The sequence below is a fragment of the Tenebrio molitor genome, chromosome 5 (genome assembly GCF_963966145.1).
Source record: "Tenebrio molitor chromosome 5, icTenMoli1.1, whole genome shotgun sequence".
In the NCBI taxonomy this organism is placed as follows: domain Eukaryota; kingdom Metazoa; phylum Arthropoda; class Insecta; order Coleoptera; family Tenebrionidae; genus Tenebrio; species Tenebrio molitor.
The window spans coordinates 11,028,120-11,050,980 of record NC_091050.1 but is presented as its reverse complement, the minus strand read 5'-3'; the positions used below and the strand labels follow the sequence as shown (position 1 = coordinate 11,050,980).

Genomic DNA, 22,861 nt, shown 5'->3' with positions numbered 1-22,861 from the left:
ACGCTCGAAATTCGACAAACTAATTTCGTGGTATTTAACGTTTTAATTACGGAATTAAATATTTGTTGTGAGATTGCGGTTTTGTTCGAAACTCAGAGATCCTCAAACAGTTTACACAGCCTCACGAGAATATTTGTACGAACTGTACATACGACTGTCAAACCTACACTTAATATAACGTCGCGTTGCCATGCTGAACAAATACATTTGCGTGTTTGATGTTTAAGAAACTACATAGTTTACAATTGGTTCATTTTTCGGTCTTGTGCTGGCGGCTTTTAAGCAAGAATTGTTTGAGGAATTTTCAAAGCGTAAAGACTTGTTTACACTAGAGCAATTTTAGCGTCTCGTCTGATGTGCGCGCGAGTGCATGCCGCAAAGTGTAAAATCATAATTTATTTTTAGCTGTAAGTTAGAAAAATTAACGAGTTTGCGGTCCCGTATCGGAAATTCAATTATCTCTAAATGCACAGTTTCATTTGAAACACTTACCGTGTTTACAATCACTTACTGTCTTTTGAATACCGGGTTGCGGCTAGTTTTAGATAATATTTAAATAGGACCCCGTTTACAAACATTTGTCTGTACCTAAATCAATACATAAATATATTCCATATGAGTGATGTTTAGAATAGTCACCTTCTGGTCGTAAAGGATTTTAATATTTTTTAATTAATTTTATCTACGCCCGTGGGATAAATGACCCATCCATTTTGCGTGAGATACTTTATTACCGCACGCATTTTCATTATCACACGGCTCTTCATTACCGCACGCTTTTTTATAATAAGTTCTTATCTCACGCAAAATGGATGGGACAAGTGTCATTTATCCCACGGGCATAGATCAAAATTTCATTACGGCACGCATTTTCATTACCACACGCATTTACATTACCGCACGCTTTTTATAATAAAAATCAATTAAGGATGAACTGGAGTAACAATCTCAGCAAAAAGTTGCGGAATTCTTATAATGCTATGAAACGTTTATTACGAGAAATCAATATTTGAAAACATAGTTTTTAATTTTTGGAAACGAATTGTAATGAGTTGCAAGTAAATTTTGTGTTTATTTTCTTGATATTTAGATAATTACTTACATGTGATTTTACAATCTTTTGACTAAGACTGTACGTGAAAGTAAACAAAGGCACACTGAATTTCAATTTTCATTGATTTCTGTTAAAGTTCTTAACGTAACTGCAGTAAAACGTGCGATATGAGTGTAATGTTGCATACCGACGTCAATTATATGCATTTTGTTCACTTTTATTGAAATTAAAACAGATACATAACCTCAAAAACCGTGTTTTTCCACATGTAATTAGCGATTACAAGGAAAATCCTCGACCAACTTTTTTTGTAAATTCATTAGAAAATTCTACGACATCGATACTTTATGTGTGAAAAATTTAAGAAAAATTGGCCTTTTTGAAATATGTTTTTTATCAATTTTTATGCGACCATGCTCCATTTCTCATAAGAACACGTGTAAATATCCCGAAACTTTCAAAGGTAATAACTTTAAAATTCCTCGACCAAATTTTTTTAAATTTGGCACAGTACTTTAGAATGGACGAAAGGACTATTGTACCAATTTTAAGCAAATTTCGCCATTTTTCAATGTTACTCCAGTTCATCCTTAATCAAAATTTATATTTTATAAACATTTTTACAAGATCATTTGACATAACTATTTTTTATTTATATTAATTAAACAATTTGTTAAATAAACTCCCCATGAAGACAGTTGCTACTCTATGTATATTAAATTCTTGGTTATTAGTAGTGGTCGATTCTCACTTCAGTACAAAAAAAACATTTATTTTTTGTAATTCTGGGCGGTCGTAGAAAAAATATTGCACAATATACACCTGTGATAACGCGTCATTAACAAACTTGTGCGATTGCACAACTCGGCTTTGCCTTGTTTTGCAAATTTCCCACGCGTTTGTAATGCTCTTATCCCACTTGTATCGTAAATATCTATTTCTGTAGTTGTACGTCAGAAATCAGTTTTTTGTCATTGCTGGCCATATTTTCCGGAAGTTTTAAAATCATTCTTAGGTCCTAGTCAGCACTCAGCTTACGTTAGGTAAATTTGAATTACAGTTGTGGTGTTGGAATATTAATAATTAAGGTAATTGTTCACTTTAACTACTTCTGGAATTTTCGCGTTTTTTCTGGCTAGACAGCCTCAGAGCGTCCTCCTAGATCGTGTCCCACCATTCAAACCTTGTGCAAATGCCTTTTTTTTTCTCTCTTGTTGTGTTTCAAGGTCACGTCAAGGTCGCGCCAAGTCTTAGTAGAACTAAAGGGTAAGGAAAATTTTCATTTGCACAAGGTTTGAGTGGTGGGAAACGATGTAGGAGGACGTCCTGAGGCTATCTAGCCAGAAAAAACGCGAAAATTCCAGAAGTAGTTAAAGTGAACAATTTACCATAATTAACACCACTGCGCAATAATTTTTGTTGTTAGAGCAAGAGTCCGTGCGTGATTTATGGTGTCCTGACGAGGAGTAAAAAATAAATCCCATGAGCAGGAGCAAACAGAAATATGGGCGGAATTAGTGTGAGCGATGTTATCTCGGTGTTGAGTGCCACTCTCATTACAAAACGGAAAATATTTGTAATTTGAAAACGGCTTAGCAATTTATGGTCAAGCGCGGCGGCAGCGTAAAGAAGAGTAACGGTCCCGTGTTGACAAAAAATTTCCATAAAAATGTATTCAGGGAGGCTGGCGTAGCGCCATGTTCGACAAAGCATAGTTAGAGTGGTTCCGTTTTAATCCGTAAAGTGGATTCAAATCCACCAAGTAATGCCACGCCGGCCGCATCTTGAGCGATTGTTCCTCCACGAGGACACCAGCTGAGAATAAAACAAACACCGGGAGCACGAAGGAGAGCGGAAAATCCTTGCATATGACATACAGCGAGTTTTCCGACGGCATTAACTGCACAATTGATGCTAAGCCGATCTTTTATACTTTCCAGTGCAGTCTACCGTCTAAAGTTCGAGTTTTCACTTGACGACAACAAAGCTTTAAGCTTCACGAGTGCCGCTCAACAATGACGAATTGCTACGTTCTATTGATTAAGATGGCGACACTCGATCGGATCTTAATTAAGCTCGTCCTTCTCCTATTCTTTCTAAAATAGACACCGTTCGTTCAGCGCCATCTGTAAGAATTTAAACAGTCGACTGACTGATACGCAACGGTCGAGAGCTTTCCAGTTTGTCGTCGTTCATCTGTCGAAACGAGATCAACCGTTGCGTATCGGGTGCCAGAGAGCCAAGCTGCGTCATTTAATTTGTCCAGTTTGTCGAGAAAGAGCGCAGATTTCGTCACTTTTCCCTCCGGAGGAGCCATAAACGTTTAGTACTCAAACATCCTGTCATAATTCGAGTTCACAGTGACATTGTCACACCGTCGACTTAACACACACAAGCCGTGCTTTTAACGCTTTGCCACTTGCCACGCACGCATTCTCCTGTTGCTTATCAAAATTGAAAGAAAACAGATTGACTTCCAATGATTAATGAACGTCTGCGTCGTGTAACGAGGAGTTTTATTTGTGTACTTCCATCATACCTGTCCATTAATATTATCACGTTTAACATTGTATTATAATCTGTGATTTGTTCGAGGGGTATCTTTATGTCGGTCGCGACATAAAAGCTGCAAGAATCGACTTTATGACAAAACACAGATCAGCACTCGAGTACTATCTAGTCGTGCACAGCTTCGGTCTAAAAGCATTTTTAAGTAACCAAAACACTTTCAAAGATATTTTCAGTCAAGTGCCACATTTGAGACATGTGGTCGCAGGGTAGGCAGGTCTTAATGATGGGAAGGGCGTAGTGAGGTTCATTCATGAATTTACCCTCACAGGTCCGGATCCACGCCGAATTCGTTGGAATTTTTCTGTTTGCGACCAAGAGGAAGAGGACGTAAAATTTCATTTAAATTGGTCACTGCTGGAGAGAAGGAGTTGTTTTTCGTTGTCAAAAATAAAAATGGACGAGTGAATATTATTTTATCGGATTGTTGGGTATCGCACTATAAAAGTCGAAAGCTCTCCGAATGGAAGGATAACAGAAATAAAGATAAAGCTTAATACCGATTCGGCGTATTTAAACGGTTACAAGAACGAGTAAGAGGAGCGAGACAACGTCGTCCTCGAATTACCGAAAACCGGAATTTGATTCGGGAGTGAAAACAAGTCCGGGCAGATAATACGGAGGAGCCTCTGTTCCGGAAGACTTGACGCAAAAAATGCGGCAACCCAAAATATTTAACGTCGGAACGTAGTGGCTAACTATAAAAGTTTTCACGTAGGACCCGGTCCGGGAATTTTCCGGAAGTACGTTTAATGCGCCGTTAATAAATAAAACGGCAATCGAGGAATCCCGGCAATGCGACATCCGCATAAACTCAAAAATGGAGTATTTAATCTCTTAAGCAAAGAAGATGGGCAGGAGGGTGTCTCTCTCGCTCGTCCAAGATCATCATCGGTGGACTCCCTCCCGCGAAGTTTTCCACTAGTTTTATGGTTCGGTTTTATTCGACGTCTTTGGAACGACGGCGCCACAAAGTTTTAAAGACGAATAAAATTTTTTAAATAATTTTTCTAGTATAACACAAGTATTTAATAATAGGGTGATAAAGTTTTATTGCGTTTTGGCAAGTTTATACCGCCAGTTTGATGTCTTTTGCTGTTTCGGTGATGCGGTTGCGCCTCGGCTCCCTCGTACACAACAAGTCCTTCATTACTGCTTTTTATACCGTCATTTATATTCTCTTAAACAAAGAACATGTTTATAAAAGTAGTTATTTAGATGAGCTTTATTCTAAAAGCGTCGTAAATAAGGCGGCCTGACAGGGTGGTCCTGCTGCGTCGCTCGATGAAGTTGCACCTCATCCACTGAAAAATTTAATGAATTTCAGATGTGGCGACAATTGATATTCCATTGTGGCCGAGGCGCGCAAGACCTGTCCCTTTTTCTAAGTAATTGATTGTTACTACTATTTGTAGCACTTTGTCTTCCACACCACAACAAGCCCCAACACCGAAGCCTAGTAAGCAGCGCATAAATATTCATTAGCTTTTTTCGAGTCGTCCTCCCACATCCAGGCTTTTTCCCATGGTTAGCATAGCGCACGGTCCTTAATCGATTCCCTCCCCGCGACGAAGGGCTCCAAGTGCAAAGGTCGACGCTAAAGACGAGTTCGTGGGATTTTTTCTTGTATTTTATTCGTTTTCTGCAAGTGAAATTTACGGAGACGGATGTATATAGATGTGTTGGTTTATTTTTTCAGGTAACCCTCCCGCATCCAGGCTTTTTCCCATGGTTAGCATACGCATTCCTTAATCGATCTTGTCCCCTCGACGAAGGGTTCCACGCACAAAGGTTAACGCCGAGGATGTATCGGGTTTCCTTTCTTCTCCGTCGTCATCTTGCCCCCGACGAGGGCCCGCACACTCAAATTTAAATTGGAAAATTATCGAGTATCAAATTTCATGGGGTTTCTTTCGCATGGGCGCCCTCATCGGGGCCGACAGCGATAATGAAGGCGACGACGTTCGCATTATCCGCGATTTCCGCGCAATTTGTCCGCGTTGCGTTTTCAAAACGGCCATAATTCACTTTGGAAATGAGCCGCATCCACCTCATGGGACGGCGGCGGTACACCCACGGTGTCGCGAAGTGGCCGTCTGACTCCCTTGCATTTAAATTTAGACGGTAATTTTCATAGTTCTAAATGCGGCGTGACTGTACTTCCTCTGCTTTAGCTTTACACGTCACTCCGGATCGAAACGGCCATTTTTCTTATTAATTCAAAACGCTGTCGGGGCGATCCTGTTGTCTTTCTTGTCGTTCTGCCCACCACATGTGTCGCTACATGTGACAATGTTTAGCTTCGACTGTCACCCGTCAACGGGAGATGTATTAGGACGGGGTCTACAAATTGCCTTTTTTTCGAATATGCTTTTTGACTTAATTAATTCTTTTTCTGAACTTCAATGAAAAACGATTTTCGAGGCAGCGGTCCTCTTAAAAAATTCACAACAGCATTAGCTGGGCGGTGACGGCGATGTCGTTTTCAGTCGATCCTTTTAACAGTGGCGGCTCGTCGGGAAATATTGGACAATTAAATTTACAAGACACTACTAAACAATAATAATAATCATTAAACCTAGACTCCAATCAGAAATTAAATTGTTCACCAAAAACCATCGCAGAGATCTGAATTTTTTTTTGACATTACCATATCCTGTACTCGAACATGTTTTCTTACTTATTACTTTTATATGCGAACTTACCTTTTAGAAAATTCTTAGAAATAAAGCCTCACATGAACTATTGAAAATTAACGAACGTCATTGTTTTTCTGTTGTGCTGATTGAACAGTGAATTGAAGTGGAATTGACAAGGAATGCATGCGATGAATGTCTACCGGCTTGCGGTGCTGGGCCGACGAAAGAATAGATAAGTAGCTTCCTGCAGAGTAGCAGGGACAGATGTCAGGATTCAAATAATAATTATAATTTTGTTGCACACTGATTTCTTTAAATTACTTTACGGTTTGCGACTGATAAGAAGTACAACAAAAGGAATGTTTAGGTTTTTATTTAAGAAAACTACAGAAATTAGGATTTACGAATAAATTTTTAATTAAAAAAAAACGTTTCAAATTAACACACCACAGATTACAAACCACGAATCAGCTGTTTAAATCTAACCTCATTTTTTGCGTTGTTTGTGTTTTTACTCTGCAGATTGATGAGTGGTGTGTTCACAATCGACTCTTCACCAACGCCAACTTTGAAGATAAATTTATATGAACAACCGATATATCTGTTAATAGTATATCTATAAGAAGGTGATTTTATTGAAAGAAAAACTATACTTAATCATCCTTTAACATTTAGGTTTTTGTATTTCTTTCGGTTATTTAAAAAAAAACTATATTTTAAAATTAAACAAAAATTCAATCAAAGTCTGTGCTCAGCAACTGGGAAGTACAGTTAACCACACTAGACCGCACTAGACCTAATTCACATACGACATACTTTACTCCATGCTCGTTTATTGCTTAATGTGGTAAAGATATAGACGTGAAAGTTTTTTTTAACTAACATGTTAAATTCATTGACGTATCTATAGACAAAAGCCTTACCGATCGCATCTGTTTGCCTGTACAAGGTGTTTTCTTGATAGTATATTCATGCTAATTATCCTTTGTTCTGAATGTACTTATTTACTTACTTACTTTGTATTGTATTACCGTAATTTTTGTAACATTATTTGGAAATTACATTGTTATTTGGTTTAAACTGGTACGGATTGGCCAAACCTGCCGCCCCTGACTAGACGCCACTGTACTGGCACAAACATATTACTGTTATTACTATTATTATCTAGAAAAAAAAACACGGCACCGAGGCCCCATTTTAATTATTATTGCGGATATTTCTATCAAGTAAAAATATAACGTCAAATTCCAGCGAAAAGTCAATTAAAATTGTAATTAGAGAAACCGCATATTTTTTTATACTTAAATATTAAATATAAAGATTATTATTATACAGTCTGTCCCAGAACTGCCTCCCCATAGAAGATAGGCATGTGCCGACAGCAAAAGAGACTCCAAGATGACTAAAATAAATTTTCCTGTAGCTCACATAAAGTTTTTAATTTCACCACTTTCAGAAGCTCATGCTTCTAAAATTTGAAATCCCAGCAAAAATTGGGGTCATCCTACCTACCCAAATACTTCCTTTTTTCTCTCGGGAGGCAGTTCTGGGACACCTGTATAACGAAGGTAAAATAACAAGACCAATTTTTTTTTATCGGATACATTTTTCAATTTTAGGAAAACTTTTTGCTTTGACAATTTTACGAGTTGAATTTGGGCATTTTTATTTGAATAAAAATGCCCAAATATCAACGAGTAAAATTGTCTAAGGCAAAAATTTTTAAGTGAAAATTGGGATATCACATATTATATCCCAAGCGCAAAATTTTTTATCGTAATTGTTTTTGCTAATGAACGAAAACATCCATAAATGAGGTCAGAAGACCAATTATTATCAAATAAGAGCACGAGACGAAGTCGAGGGCTTTTATTTGATAATAATTGGTCTTCTGACCGAATAATTTATGGATGTTTGAGTGGCCAGACCAAAGTCAAATAAGTACAATTTCTTAAATTTTTAGATGATCGACTTTCGTTTCATTTAGCAGCAAGTTAGTTATTTTTCGAGAGAATAGCTATGGTTTATGAAAACGTTAGTTAGCGACTTTTGACCGGAATAAAACGATTTTAATTTTTCTGAGCCCTCATGTCTCAGTATCCCATCCAAATATCAACCGCGATCGGCGTTGCTTAGCTTTTCTAATCGAATGTATGTAGGTATAATTATTGTATTGTTATCTCAGTTCAGTAGCTCTTGCTTTTTTGAAAATACAAAATTGAAATTTAGTGATGAAGAATTGATAAAAATAATTTCTGGGTTAATTCGTGATTTAAAGACTTTAACGAAATTGGACTTATTGTGAAAAAGAATCGCGAAGATACTGTTTTGTGATTGCGAAAGGTTAAACGTCTCTGTTCTAGATTTACGTCTAGGCTAATTGTTTGCTTTTGATAATTGACGGTGAGCCAGGACTTTGAACAAACTCCTTTAACGTCGGTAATCGTCCCGATTGTTAACTTGAAGCTTATGAATGACTAAACCGTAAATTACACTGCATACTTCTTGGGCGTCTCAAAGCGCAAGTTTTGTAGCTCGCCCGTTATGTGAAGCTTTCACAATTTGAGGAATTCTCGAGCAGCCATGAAATATTCACCGATCGACCGTCATGCTTAAAAAGATGCAATTTTCATCGAAATTTCCTCGATTGTCTCATGAAAAAATCATGTCAATATTTAAATTCCGTTTCGAATTAGTTCGATAAATAATACATCAACGAACTAATACAATATCGGTGTTACAAGAAAGCAAAACGGTGGATTAAACGGAGTATTAGACATCTGTCAATTCCTACATAACTTATTCATAACTAGAAACAAAGCTTTCACGGCGATAGTACCGCACATCGACCCTATCAACCCCAATCCTGTACCTTCATTGGTAAATACACGAAAATCCTATCGCTGCACCGATCAATGCGTGTACGTAATGAATAAATTGCATAATTGTCGGATAACACTTGTTATTTATTAAAGGTATAATTTCGGGGGTGGTTTCCTTGAGGGTTTGTAATGGGGTCAATTAGAAAGTCGCCACTCAAATTCAGCCACCATTTATTTATTATTTTATTTTATTCGTCGATTGTCGACAACTAATAAAGTGAATTGTTCACCGTGAAAAATCGGGAATGCTCCGCTGAAAGTTTCAATTAATTCTAGAGCCCTGTTAAGCTAATTATCCCATTTAATTGGGCTTCATTGTGATGTACAAGGGTCCCTGATTGTTGTGATCCCGAATGAAAAAAATGTGGTAGATAATTATTTCATTAACGAAAAATAATGACCGAGCCGCATTTAAAATTCCGTTTAAGTCCGGATATCCTGTCAGACATAGAACGTGAAAGCACAAAGCTCATTGTAATGAAGTTGTTTGCACAGCGTTTTGATACACGTTATGGCCGCAATTACAGTTTTCTTTCAGCCGGTTTCATCAAGCCAACATTATTTATTATTGTGGACCGAGCATCGCACTTTAATCATCGATTTTCATCCCCCGATAACGACAAACGACAGTTAAAATTAATTGAATTACATTTAAATTATCGTCCGGACTAGGTTTTAATTAATTTACACAATTGGCATTATTTGACGTGGGATTTTGCCGTTATCAGTTTCAATTTGCAGCCGGATAGATGTTTACCGCTCTCTACATCGAATCGGTACAGATTTTGCTTATTTATTTAAACTACAAACAACATGTGTCGCTCAGCGCATGTCGCAACATGACCCGACATATGATTTAATAAAATATTAAGTTTCAAGTAGTAAATAAAGTGTCAAGCTGTTTGCCTTCCCGGCTCCATCAAAACAAATTACCCTGACAAAAAAGACTTTTTTACGCGTGGACCAAGACCAATTTTTTAATTTGGACTCGATCGGGTCATTTCTTCCCTTCCGTTGCCAATCGCACCGCACCGTTGTTCGAGTGACACGATTCAGGGGGGGGGGGCAAAGGTGGGTTCGCAATTTCCAATTAAAATTTCATAAATAATAACTTCCCCGCTAATCTTTTGTGCGCCATTGTCGAACGAAGCCATTACGTCACGTTGAATTTTGCAGAAGGGGGTCCCATTGTGCGATCAATTGAGCGCGCCTCCTTGGTGCAGCCAATCGGGCTGCGTTTAAATAAACTAAATAATTAATTGACGTAGTAAATTATAGTTTGCGAGTAATGTTACGCTGCATACGTGTACCGATGCATAATACAACACAGGACAGAGCTAGATGAGAAGGTACTTTTTGAAAAGTACTTGTGCGTTTGTTCTTTTATTTATCGGGCGGGGTCGGATGGGCACGAAAGTGTTTTAGATTTTTAAGATAAAAACGTAACTTGTTGGGGTTGCGAGGGTGTTTTCTTATTTAAATCGAGGATCAGACTCGGAGCTACATTTTTTTTTATTATGTATATAGGTCAAAGGCGTCCAGTGCTGTGAAAGAGATTTCAAAAATTTAAAAGCGCTTTCCACATGTTTAATAAAACATAAAGGGAACACGCCACTGGTTGCCGGCCTCCAGCCACTTCTCCTAATGTTTGCAAATTGAAATTTTGAATTTTTGTATCAGTTCGATGATTTATAGGATATGAGTGGTGTTTTAAATATTTAGCGTTTCTTTTCTTTACGACGAACATAACTTCAAACTCCCTTCGTCTCCCTGCTTAATATTAATGGCGAACGTAAAGTTTCAGGGCTCTCCAAATAATTAATTCCGGTATAAATTTGACATTTTCTCGTTTAATAATTTAGTTCAACATGTGCTTTCCCTGTTCGATTATTTTTCAGCCTTCGCCAGTTCGCCACACAACTGATGTAATTAATTTCAAAGCAACTCCACGTGACTCGAGCGAACACAAATCGGGTTGGTTTTAAGGCTTGACTTGTGGAGATGCTCGTTATCCTTTTAAAGAAAGCAAAGAGATAAGAGGTGTAACAGTTGGAAAGGAATTTGGGGAGTTATAAAATAAGAAACAAACGGACAAAAATACTTTTTAATTAAATATTGATATATTGAAATAGTAATGAGATCGTGGCGTAAAAAGCTAAACCCTAAGCGCCGAATTAATAAATCATGCAATTTAATTATTTTTAAACGTGATGAGATCCACTATAAGCGGTAATAGTCGAAATTATGTATTTATAAGAAGATTACTCTTCAAACGGCTTTTAAATTGCTTCATTTTATCTTTTAATAACACACGGTATTATCCTTGCCATTATCATTTAATTACATTCGGTCGATGGTCGAGATAAATGCTTGACCGTAAGCCTCGTCCACAATACGATGCTCGTAACCAAATCATCAATTTAAACAGAACTAATGAATCTGAATGAAGAAAATTTTAATTGATTTTCAGGTAGCACATCCAACAGCTCCGGACTTCATTAATTTCAGTCTAGGATCTTGATGTTGAAACGTGAGACGTCGAGTCTTTTTTTTTCAATCTCTTTCACTGGTCCCATCGCAATGAAAATAAAAAAAAAAATTGCGGATAGATTTAGCGGTAGTTGTAAATCCTGACAGGATAACAAAAATCGTTCGGTAGCCATGTACGGCCAGACTAGTCGAGCAATAAAGGAGTTCAATTAAACTCCGCGTCAATCAGGATAATTCATGGCCAACCTTGACTGGTATAAAGCTACTTCTTTTATGTTCGGTGCTCATCTAAAATTAATGAAGTACGTCAAAAAGTAACGTATAGCGAGCGGTTTTGAAGATAAAAACGGCCACCTAAACCTTTTGATTTACCCACCCATCGAGGCAGCCGGAATAAAAATTTAAAAAGCCAACGCACCTGAATATGACAGACATCACTTTTGCTTGATGTACGCCATTCCGTTTAAATAATAATAAATGATAAAAGTTCCGGGGCAAAAGCGACCCACTTCTTCACGTGATCATTTCACGCGACATTAATTTCCGGGAGCTTACGTGCCACGTACAAGAATTATATAAACAAAAGGTTAATTGGTCTCTTTGGGTGGATGCACGAACAGGCGAGCGATATCCTTGAGGGATCGTTTTTTTTAAGTTCTACTTAACAATTGGTGTTTACGAATATGGAAGTATGTACAAAGTGCAAGTACAAAAGGTTGTGTTAGGGTGTTAGTTGTGCAACGAGACTGAAAGCGAATTAGGTTTTTCGTGCCATTCCTGAAGTACATTTTGGAACAGAACAGAATAAATATAAATTTTTTTTAGGTAAACATTTTTTTCTATGGGTTTAGTAAACTCCGAAGATTTATTTTAATAAATCAAACAATTTAGAAGATTTACGGCAGAGAATTGGCGCTGAAACGGAACAAACAAAGCCCTGACATTATTGAGCGCAGTGTACAAAGTGTCGGTGAGTGAGTGCTAAATGGTTGGCAGGAGGCAATTTCAACGTTTTCGTTGAATTTTATTGTTAACCTTAAATGTTTATTTGTTTTTGTTTGAGATCAATTAAAATTTTTACAATAAAAATTAAATTAAATTTTTGAAGTAAAATTTGTCATTTTCTCAAAAAAATTGTTATGTAAGGTATCAATTTTTTTCATTCATTGTTTAGCTAGTATGAAGGCCTATTAGAAAAAGAAGAAAAAAGTGGGGGTTGTCATTTAAAAAAAAATCGATGACCTCATAATTAGGAGATAAAAAGCTATCAACATAAGTAAAGTATTTAAGAATATGCACTTTTTACAAACAAAGTTGACCTCTTCGAGGATTTTTCCCAGAAATTAATACTAACAGCTGTATGTTAGCTATAGGTAAATATGTAAATACATATTACTAAATTTTCTACTAAAATTTTTCTATTAAAAATTATAATAAAAAAAAAACTTCAAAGAAATTAAAATGTGGCAGCGCCTTGATTGAATAAATTGTTAAGCAACAAAACAAAAATTTTGGCTAATTTCTACAAGGTGATCTTTTTTGAATTGTGGTTGTTCTCGTTTTTTTCAGATTAACTATTCAGTAGCTTTTATTAAAACTAAGTTAAAAAATTAGGTAGGTCAAGATTTAAGAGTTTAGTAGTTATAGTTTTGATTTTATAAAAAAAAAGCATTTAGGGAATGGTAAGAATTTTAAATGATCTTTACTAAACTTTTAAATTGTTTTAAATTCTAAGAGCCAATATTCGTAGTTTCGACTTTGTATGCTTTCAAAAAACGATGCAATTAGAAAAGCATAAGAAGAATAAGAACGTGACAACATAATTTCGTTTTTGAATAATTTTTAAGAATGAATTAAATTAATTAAAATATTTCTGTCATATTCTCCCTAGAACCTGAATTATTTCGTAAAATTTTTTCGAGTTCGCGAATGCTACTGTTGTGGAAATAAGCACGAGTCGCAGATGAATTTTTTCAGAACAACAACAATACAAAAGCATGAGTAAAAAATAAAGAAAAATTATGGAAACTAATTCACATACACGTGAGAAACAATTGCACGCTGAGACCAAGTAATTACTTGAGAAAATGTATTTAGATATTTTAAATGTCAAACAGGCAACTTGCAATGTTCGAAAAAAACAGTGATAAAAAAAATATATTGGTCAAGGACATGTTGTACGAAACAATTTTCACTTGTTTATTTTTTTCATATTATTAAATTGTTAAAACTTATTAATATGTACTTGCATAAAATTTTCATTAATACATATGAATTATTCTTAGTTGACCCATCTAAGTTAATTCAAACAAAAAAATAATAAAATTTTTGTCGTTACAGACCAGTAAACCATTATCAAAATTTTGATTTTTCCAAATTCCATTGCTGCCTCCATTTAGAAAATAAAAGTTTGGGTTTTTGTTTTTATATGCTGTGATAGAGGTTTTATTTATCATATAAACTAGGCAAAAATGAATAGGGAATTTTTAATTTTTTGAATTTTTTATTACTGTTTAAAATTTGTTATGAAATGTGTTAGAAATATGTAAATATGTATACACATTAAATGTAATGTTTCAAGTAGGTACCTGTAACATTTAAAATTTATCTAGTGTTTAAGAATAGGTGAGAGGATTGGGAAAAATATTTTGCTTTCCAAGAAAAATTTTGGAACTCCCTATTCATTTTTGCCTAGTTTATTTTGCCATAAGCAATCAAATCGACAATATTGTTTCGGGAAAAAAATAAGGGTACCGTAATATTTAGAAATAAACTTGTGTAAATTTATTTTGATGTGATTTGAATAATTGGATATGTTCATTAAAATTCATGAGCAGTACAATTAATAATTAAAAATGTACTTTATTATTAAAAGGAAATTTTATTTTTTTTGTGTAAGCTTTATTGAACAACATGAATATTTTAACATTTATAGATTCCATTTGTACCATATTTATTTTTATATTTTAAGAACTATCCATAAAAGTGCTTTCCGAGATTTTTCAGAAAGGAAAAGCACCTACATTTTTATGTTGTGCCATATTGCGCGTCGGAACTTTTATTTTTTCGTCAACAGTCGTGCTCGTGCAAACGAAATATGTGGACGTCGTTTTCTTGTTAGTAAATATTTTTTACAAAGTCTAAATATTTACCGCGGCCCCGTAATTTACAGCCTAACAACCCGTTCCCGGCTCTGCAAATCACCCCCGAAATTCTGTACAAATCGTAAAACTGCCTATTCGGAACAGGCCGTCTGCCTTGCCCCTGAAAGCTCCCGATTTTCCGAGTCCGCTTTGCGCATCTGTTACCAGCAGCCAGCAGCCGAAGAACAAGCGCGGCTCTATCAGTCCGTGCACAACCCGCGCAGAAGTTGGGTGCTTACCGCCTGATACCAGACCCGGCGACAAACGTGCTTTCACAAACACGAACATCGCGCTGTTTACGTGTGACAAGTGCACAAAAATACGGATATTTCAGCTCGTTCTCTTTCAGCGACTCCAGGTTAGTCCCAATTACGAAAGTTTTGTCCCGGCGAGCTTTCGTCAAAAGTCGCTAATTAAAAATTTAAATCCCCTCGACGTCCGGAGCTTCTTTCAGGACTTTCCTAGACCAAGCAGACAGAGTTTTTTTCTCGAGTTCGAGGTGCTGAAAAGAGCTTCATCGATACTTTTTAATTAACTTAGTTCGGCGGGAATTAAAATTAGTGGTCAATTTGGCTTAATTATTTTTTCTGGGGCGCTCGCATCCCCCTTAATTGTGTTTTGATTGGACCGGGAAAAAGACGTCGTCTACTCGTGACGTGCCTCCAATTGTGCACTATTGAGGTAATAAAGAGACAATAAAACAATATTTCAATTGGATAATTAAGTTTTTAATTGAATTACGGTTAATTGCGGAGGGTTGGAAGTTTTTGTCGGGGCAAAACTTGACGACTAAACACTGTTGTGCAAACCGTGCACGTCAGTCAATTTGTTTCTACAAGTTGATTATCGCAACACCAGTTATTTATAATTCATAAATTATTATTATGAGTAATGCCGGATAATGTTTCACGAGTTGAACAACACACAATTGGCGATTAGTAAACAGATGCTGGAACTGTCTTGACAGTAAACAATCGCCGATGAGAGACGTTCCAATTACTAATTAGTTTTAATTACGTTGTCCTGATCAATCGAGCAGAACTAGTTCGGGTTGGGGCGCTGTTTGGGGCAATTTTCGAAACGGAATTGCTCTATCGGAGAGGAGCTAACGTCTTTAGCGTTTTTGCCGGCTTTAATCGCATGAACAATCCATTACCCATAAAAAGGACAAAGCAAGCAGGAACAGTCGCTCGCAAAAAATCGAAACATGAACGTTGAGTCAATTAACAAGCACGTTTTAAGCAAACTGTCAGTTTTTGCGGTAGATCGTTCAGCACGCGATACCATCTGGACAATGCGTAAAAATCGCGTCGAAAAAGAACCAACCCCGCCGACCTCTGAATGTCAATAGGTCTATTACATCACAATGCACTTGTTGTGTGATTAGAGAGAGAAAAATCGGTTCCTCGTCTGACATAATGGGGAGATAATAATTCGAGCCCACCGCGCCCGTCTTGAGTGGTGATTTATGAATAGATGCCCTTTGCATAACCGAATTTCGTGCAGCGGTCAATATCCGAGGGTAGTTTTCTTCAAAGGGCTTTTGAGCACGTGATGAGGCTCTCAGTTCTTAGAAGAACGTCTCTGACCCAGTTCGACCGCAAACTAATTAACAGCACCGAAGGGGTGGGGATTTTTGAGGCGATCGCCTCCTCTTTTTCGGCTAACTCGATTCCGGTCATTTTTGCCCAGATGAAGACGCGCCCTCCGCGGTGATCGTACAAATGATAAATAAGAAATCGTTGGTATTTTTTTTTGGTACACCTGGAACCGTCGTAAACTCGATCGTAAAACCGACAGAAGGGGTTTCTAATGAACAAAAGTGCTTTTTTCATTTGTGGGGGCTGGTTTTTTCGGTGGCTCATAAAATTCAACGTAATTTTTTCCATTTCCGACAGACACAAGAGAATAGTTTGTAGGCTTGAAACAAAGCCGACTCTTGAAACGTACGTCGTGGATCGAATTTGTAATTTTGGCTCGTTGATTAAATGATCTCTCGACACCTCCACCAATCGGGCCGCTCTTCCGTCGAACACGTGTTGTGAAGAAAAAACAACGATTACCCACGAATTATTTGACGAGTGTTTGTTTTCGAAAATGTCAGATTGATGATCTAAAATTTAAATTTGTGTCCGAACGTTCGACTATCGTAATTATAGAGCATTTCTGGTTTTCTAATGATCGATGATGGTCTGTTTCGAAATAATTTGTGTACCTGTTGTAGACACTAGAATTAATAGCAGATACGATCGCAAGGACACGGGATCGCCGAATAAAGGCTAAATGTTATTTATGGGTGATTGTAAGATAATTTATAAACACGGACCGCATTATTTTTTAGACGATAATCTGTCTCACACGGTGTATAATAATGTGGAAGCGTGACGAGCCGTATATAAATAATCTCAAAATCAATAAATAATAATAATAGAGACCGCTAATGAAAACGCGTGTGTTATTAGGATAAATTATTTACTCCAGGACAGCTGTTTAAAATCTTATGTAACGTAATACTGTAATTAAATTGATTTTCGAAATATGACGCCACGGTGCAGGTGTCTAAAGTCACAACAATGCGACAACTGATAACGATTTTACAGTTATTGAGACGTTTCGAATCAGCGGTTTGACACTAGTGTGGAAATGTGATAAAGTACGTTGGCGCGGTCTTTTGATAAAAATAATTGGACTCCTTGGTGCGATACGAGTCGGAAAAGTGGTGTTCGAGCTTTATTAAACTTCTCGTTGTGTGCACTGCGTGCGATAAAAATGACAGTTGTCACTCAGTTCTTTTTGATCACAAGTCATCAGAGTATGCCGTAGTTGCCAATGTGAGAACTGTCATTTTTGACATTTTGAGACTAGGTCGTGAGACTCCACGTTGACAGTTACGGCATACTTGGATCGAAAATTTTCTTGATCATACGGTCTCATTTCTATCGTATGATTAAGAAAATTTGGGATTCCAGTAGGCCGCGCTTCTTTCGTCACGTGACAACTGTCGTTTTTGACGTTTGCGCTGACGTCACGGGTTTTTTCGTTTTTGTTTTTTTTACTGGAACGGTTGTTTAAATGTTTAGTCGATGGCATCGTTAACGCACAATTTACAAGTTCTGCGGTTTTAGTGGTTCTCATTAGGTTGTTTATGTCTCATTCGAAAATCATCCGATTGTCAATGTCAAACCGTAAAATTTTACTGCTTCGAGTAAGCTCGATATTCACCAACAATTAACACGTTGTCAGGGTGGGTTTAACGAGCGAATTTAAGCTTTTTCGAGCAGTCAATTTGAAATTGTGTCAAGAGAGTTGTGATTGTGTGGGTGGTTATTCAAATGAACGCTGAATAAAATGAAGAATTCAAGTCTGTCGGAGGTTGAGTGGTTTAAAAGTTTAATGAGTCATTGTGCTCCAAAATAGACACGAAATTGTTTAATAAAAAAATTTGGCACTTTTATTTCCATTACCCCGGAGTTATTCTTTACTTGATTCTTTTTAGTTAAATAATTTTGTCATGAATTTTTGAATGCGTTTTGTCCTTGCAATTCCCGAGCTTCCTACGCCACTGGCTGTAATAACAGTGGTCTTTAAATGTGCATGTGGTAGCACTGGCGCCATACATTTAACATATGAATCATGTCCTGCCATTAGAATTAATGAAGAGAAAAGAGTCAAACAAGTATTTTACGTGCTGAAGACTTTCGGAAAGTTACAACGTCACAATAATTTTTAATATTAATAAATCTTACGGGATTTAATTTATTTTTCTAGTTTTTGGACGTTTTGGATTTATTTGTTGGATGCAGCAGAAGCAAAACTTCTTCCTCTTAAATCACGCGATTGCGTTGGATCGTACCGGTCACAATAAACCACAGCAGAAGAAGTTATTCCTTTTTCTTTGTAATTTATAAAGTGATTCTTCAAATTCAAGGTCCATTATGGGTTCATATTTTACGCGGACGTTATTCACTAGACTTTCACCTGAAGTTCCCACAAAGGCGATATTCTCTCGGCCGATAATTGTATTAGACGGCGACCGTTTACCCGGGAAAATGCGAACAAAACATCGAGACCGCACGCTTTCCCGGACTTTCCACGGCGGAGCGCGACCGCCAGCAGTCGCATTTTTCCGAACACGCCGCCTCCCGAGAGCCATAACTCAACCGTTTCGCACCAGATCTATAACAATTTTTCACATCAAACGCAGCCAAATTTTCCGACTTTGCATACACATGCCCGTCAGCCGTTGATAAATTCGCTCGCATCCACGTCTATTTATACCGCTTTGTAGGAAATCTGGAGTCGAGGGCACGCGATTCCGGTGCGAAGAAATGGGGTGCGGCGAGGACCGCCACCCGTGCGGGAGCCGACGTGCACAGCGCCGAAGAGGCAGTGATATATAAACCAATTAAAAGTCAGCGGCGTTTAATGTAATACCTCGGCATCCGCCAAACACGCGTTACCGTGTTCAAATAATAGTTCACGGCGAGATAACATCTTCCAGCAGACCTGGTGGCGTGCCTCCTGACCATTCGTATCGCGGAGCTGTCCACGCATACGGGGGGATAATGCAGACATGGAAGGCGGCGCTCATCACACCGCCGTCATTTATAAATTTTTTGACGGGGAGGTTGCGGAAAAAAATTCTCCGGGGCGTCACTCACGCTGCCAGGAGGGATCGCTCACGCACCTGGGGTTGGTGCTTGTTAATTCGGGAAAAGGATCTTGCCGGCGGGTTTTTTGTTCGAGGTGCGAGGAGTGCGTGCTGGTGGATAAAGTAATGAAGAGATTTTCGCTTTATTGTCGATCAATCAAGGCTCGTTTGCTGCTCGAGAATAACATGTTTTGAAATAAATTCTTAATGTGGTGGAGATACGACTATTTTCATTCAGAAAAAAATATAGCGGTTGGTTGGTAAAATCCAAAAGAATAAAGAGATTAGCTTAAGAAGGCGTCAGTTAATGTAGAATGTATGTCAAGACAATGCTAAGGTACACAACGGTTATATTTAGCTATAACACACGTCCGGCTAATAAAATTCGGATTGTGTATTTTTCTAATGCGAAATATTTCTGGTTTGAAGTGCCAAAAATAACAGTTTAACATTTAAATATTGGTTCTGGAGGGTTCAGTGTCACTATTACACAAAGGAAGTCAAAGTGGTTCTTGCTAGAAGTGAACGGTTTAACTGGTTTAACTAGCGGTTAACGTGGCTAATTAGCTGATGGTTAAACAAGCCAAAGAGCCAAACTGGCCAAGAAAACCTATTTAACTGGTTAACTGACATAGGGGCGTAGTCTGTAACTGCTCCGCTAAATTTTAAAGGCAGTTAAATTAAGTTGTCATAGCAATGACCAATCATGGCTTCAAATTTTAAAGAAGCGTATTCTGTAATTTTTAAAGGGACGTTAAAATTTTAGCGTGTTTTAAAATTTAAAATTTCAAGCTCTGATTGGTCATTGCTATGACAACTTAATTTAACTGCCTTTAAAATTTAGCGGAGCTGTTACAGAATTCGCCCCAAAAGATACAAAAATTTTAACGCCCCTTTAAAAATTACAGAATAGGCCCCTTTAAAATTTAAACGGTTTAACGCGGTTGATAATTAAGCCCGTTATGATAATAGTTAATTTGGTTAATTAGTTATTGGTCAGGTTACATCAACAAATAATTGATTAAGCAATAAAATTCTTTGATTTTTTAGCTTGTTTGGTTTTTATAACCGATTGAACCATCAGCTAATCAACCAAGGTGACTGGTTAAACCAGTTAAACCTTACAGCCCTAGTTCTTGCAGTTTATTTGCACCAATCATTGTAATCGAAATTTTCAAAACTTAGCTGAGCAGAGCCGCTCAAAATGATTTGTCACTTTTGAAAATGAAAAACATTTCTGTTTGTGTGTTTATCGGATTATGACGAGTTACACAATTTATTTCGTCTGGCGAGTAATCCGCTAGTAATTTGGTAAAAAGCAAGAACCACTACTTCTTTATGAGATGAAGTCGGACATTTATTTTTTGCGATAATTCCAACTTCTTCGCTAATGGGATCGTTCATTTGTGTCTGTCTGTTGCAATATTATGATGCTCAAGGAACTCCCCTATTTCGTGTCTTCTTTTTAATCCTCGGGGAACTGCCAACTGTGGGAAATTAAAATAAGGGTGGACGTCTGGAAAGCAATTTCGTGTTGGATTTGGATGACACCGTGTAGTTTTTTCGTGGAAAGAATCCGGCACGAATAAACTAACATTTATCTGAATTATTCGGAATGAAAATTTTAATATGTATGAAAGGCGGGACAGGGGATGCGGTTATAAAGAATTTAAAAGAAGGGTGAACACCTGTGGCGCATAAGTGCACCTCAAAATGTTGCATAAAAAATTTGACAAAAATGGCCGCCTACTCGTGTGTCAGAATTGGACTAATAAAATAAAAGGGACGCTTGTGTTTTCCGAAAAGTTTTTGAAGTGAATTAGTTATTGGCATTTTTGTGATATGTATTTTCATAAATTGAATAAAAGACATTTATCTATCTTTCTGTTGTATTATTTGTAATGGTTAAGTAAAGTTGAACACTTTACAAGGTGTTATTTGATAGCGCGACTGGAGCGTCGGTACAAGTTCGAATTAATTTGAAACTTCTTGTTTTACATTTTCAGTAAGTGGCTTTGAGATGTCTTCCAATAAAAATAATCACCACAAATTTAGCTCAGATCGTACAGGTTCTAGAGATGGATGAATTGTATCGGGTGTTCATTTAAATTTCTCCTTAAAGTTGGCGTAGAAGAGTCGATTGTGAACGCACCACGGATTACAGATCATTGATCAGCTGCTTAAATCTAACCTCGCATTTTGCCTTGTTTGTGTTTTTACAATGCAGACTGACGACAAAAAAATATAATAGTACATAATGTTTATTATCTCAACAGACAAAAACTCTCCATAATAGAAACATAACACAAAGCAAGACATTTTTAAAATATCAGGTGTTCATTTAAATTTCCCGTCAAAGTTGGCGTACAACGGATTACGGATCAGCTGTTTAAATCTAACCTCACTTTTTGCGTTGTTTGTGTTTTTACTCTGCATTCTGACGACTTAGGTTCACAATCGACTCTGCAACGCCAACTTTGAGGATAAATATTAAATGAACACCCAATACTTTTCTCATTGAAATAAAAATCGAAAGAAATATTCTCAAAAGTCATTTTAGAACATTTATTTTGTGATTTTAATTTTTTTAAACTTTCTTTTACATATATTATTATTATTACTACTCGATATCTTCAATATCGGATATTTGTAAGTTAAAAATTTAATTCATTTTTTATTCATACATTCAAAAAAAATTTTTCTACATTTTGCGTCTTTACATCTAATTGATAAGGTCTCTTCGAATCTCAATTAGTGTTCCGCTCGATTGCGATGCTGCCCCTATTCGAGACCGCCCACCCCAGCCTTCAAAGTCAGCTAAAGTGACTAGATTTTTTGAAGAACCTGACGGTTTATTTTCACGTCAAACTTGTTTCAGTAATCATACACTGCCCGAGGAGCTATTAGAGAAAAACTTGCGTTCTCTTCCTCTTGTTGTATATCTTGAAACGAAAGATTTTTTGGCAGAACGTGGTACAGTTGTCTCAGCGTGCTTAACGTGTCATTCTCAGCTGTGCTTTGATTGGCCTATTCATGGCAAATGAGCAATGTTACCGGTTCACTATCTGACACGTGTCGGAAGAATCGCAGCTTGACGACAGTGATTGCAATTCACGAGTCTCGCTGATTGATTCTTTGGGGATTCTGAAGGCAGGGCGGTCTTCGTTTTTGCACTTGAGTCGTTTAAACGCAAATTGCAAGTCGACGAATCTCACCATATTTGTACATCGTACTCGTCAATATTCATGAATTTCGGAAAGTTTCCAGGATTCGAACGTACAGAATAACAAACGATTCATAAAGTCTCCGCCGATGCAGGCTCGTGTCTGATACAAACTTACTCCGGAACAAATGTATACAAGGAACATGTCACACTAACGATAATTTAAAACATTCGTATTGGCATTCGTGGAATTTGTGGCCGTAATAATATT

The 22,861-nt window shown here is 37.1% G+C and overlaps 1 protein-coding gene across 6 annotated transcripts in view; it reads left to right on the top strand.

Moving 5' to 3' along the window:
- Positions 1 to 22,861, top strand: part of unc-5 — a 156,531-nt gene that overhangs the window by 16,473 nt on the left and 117,197 nt on the right. For 2 of the 6 annotated variants that reach the window (XM_069047152.1, XM_069047146.1), the window contains exon 1: positions 14,968 to 15,134. The exons of 3 other annotated variants lie outside the window; for them this stretch is intronic. The gene's annotated coding sequence lies outside the window, so the exon portion shown is untranslated. Of the gene's footprint in view, positions 1 to 14,967; positions 15,135 to 15,377; positions 15,458 to 22,861 lie in introns of those variants that run through there. One more of the 6 variants, XM_069047150.1, reaches the window with a different exon arrangement.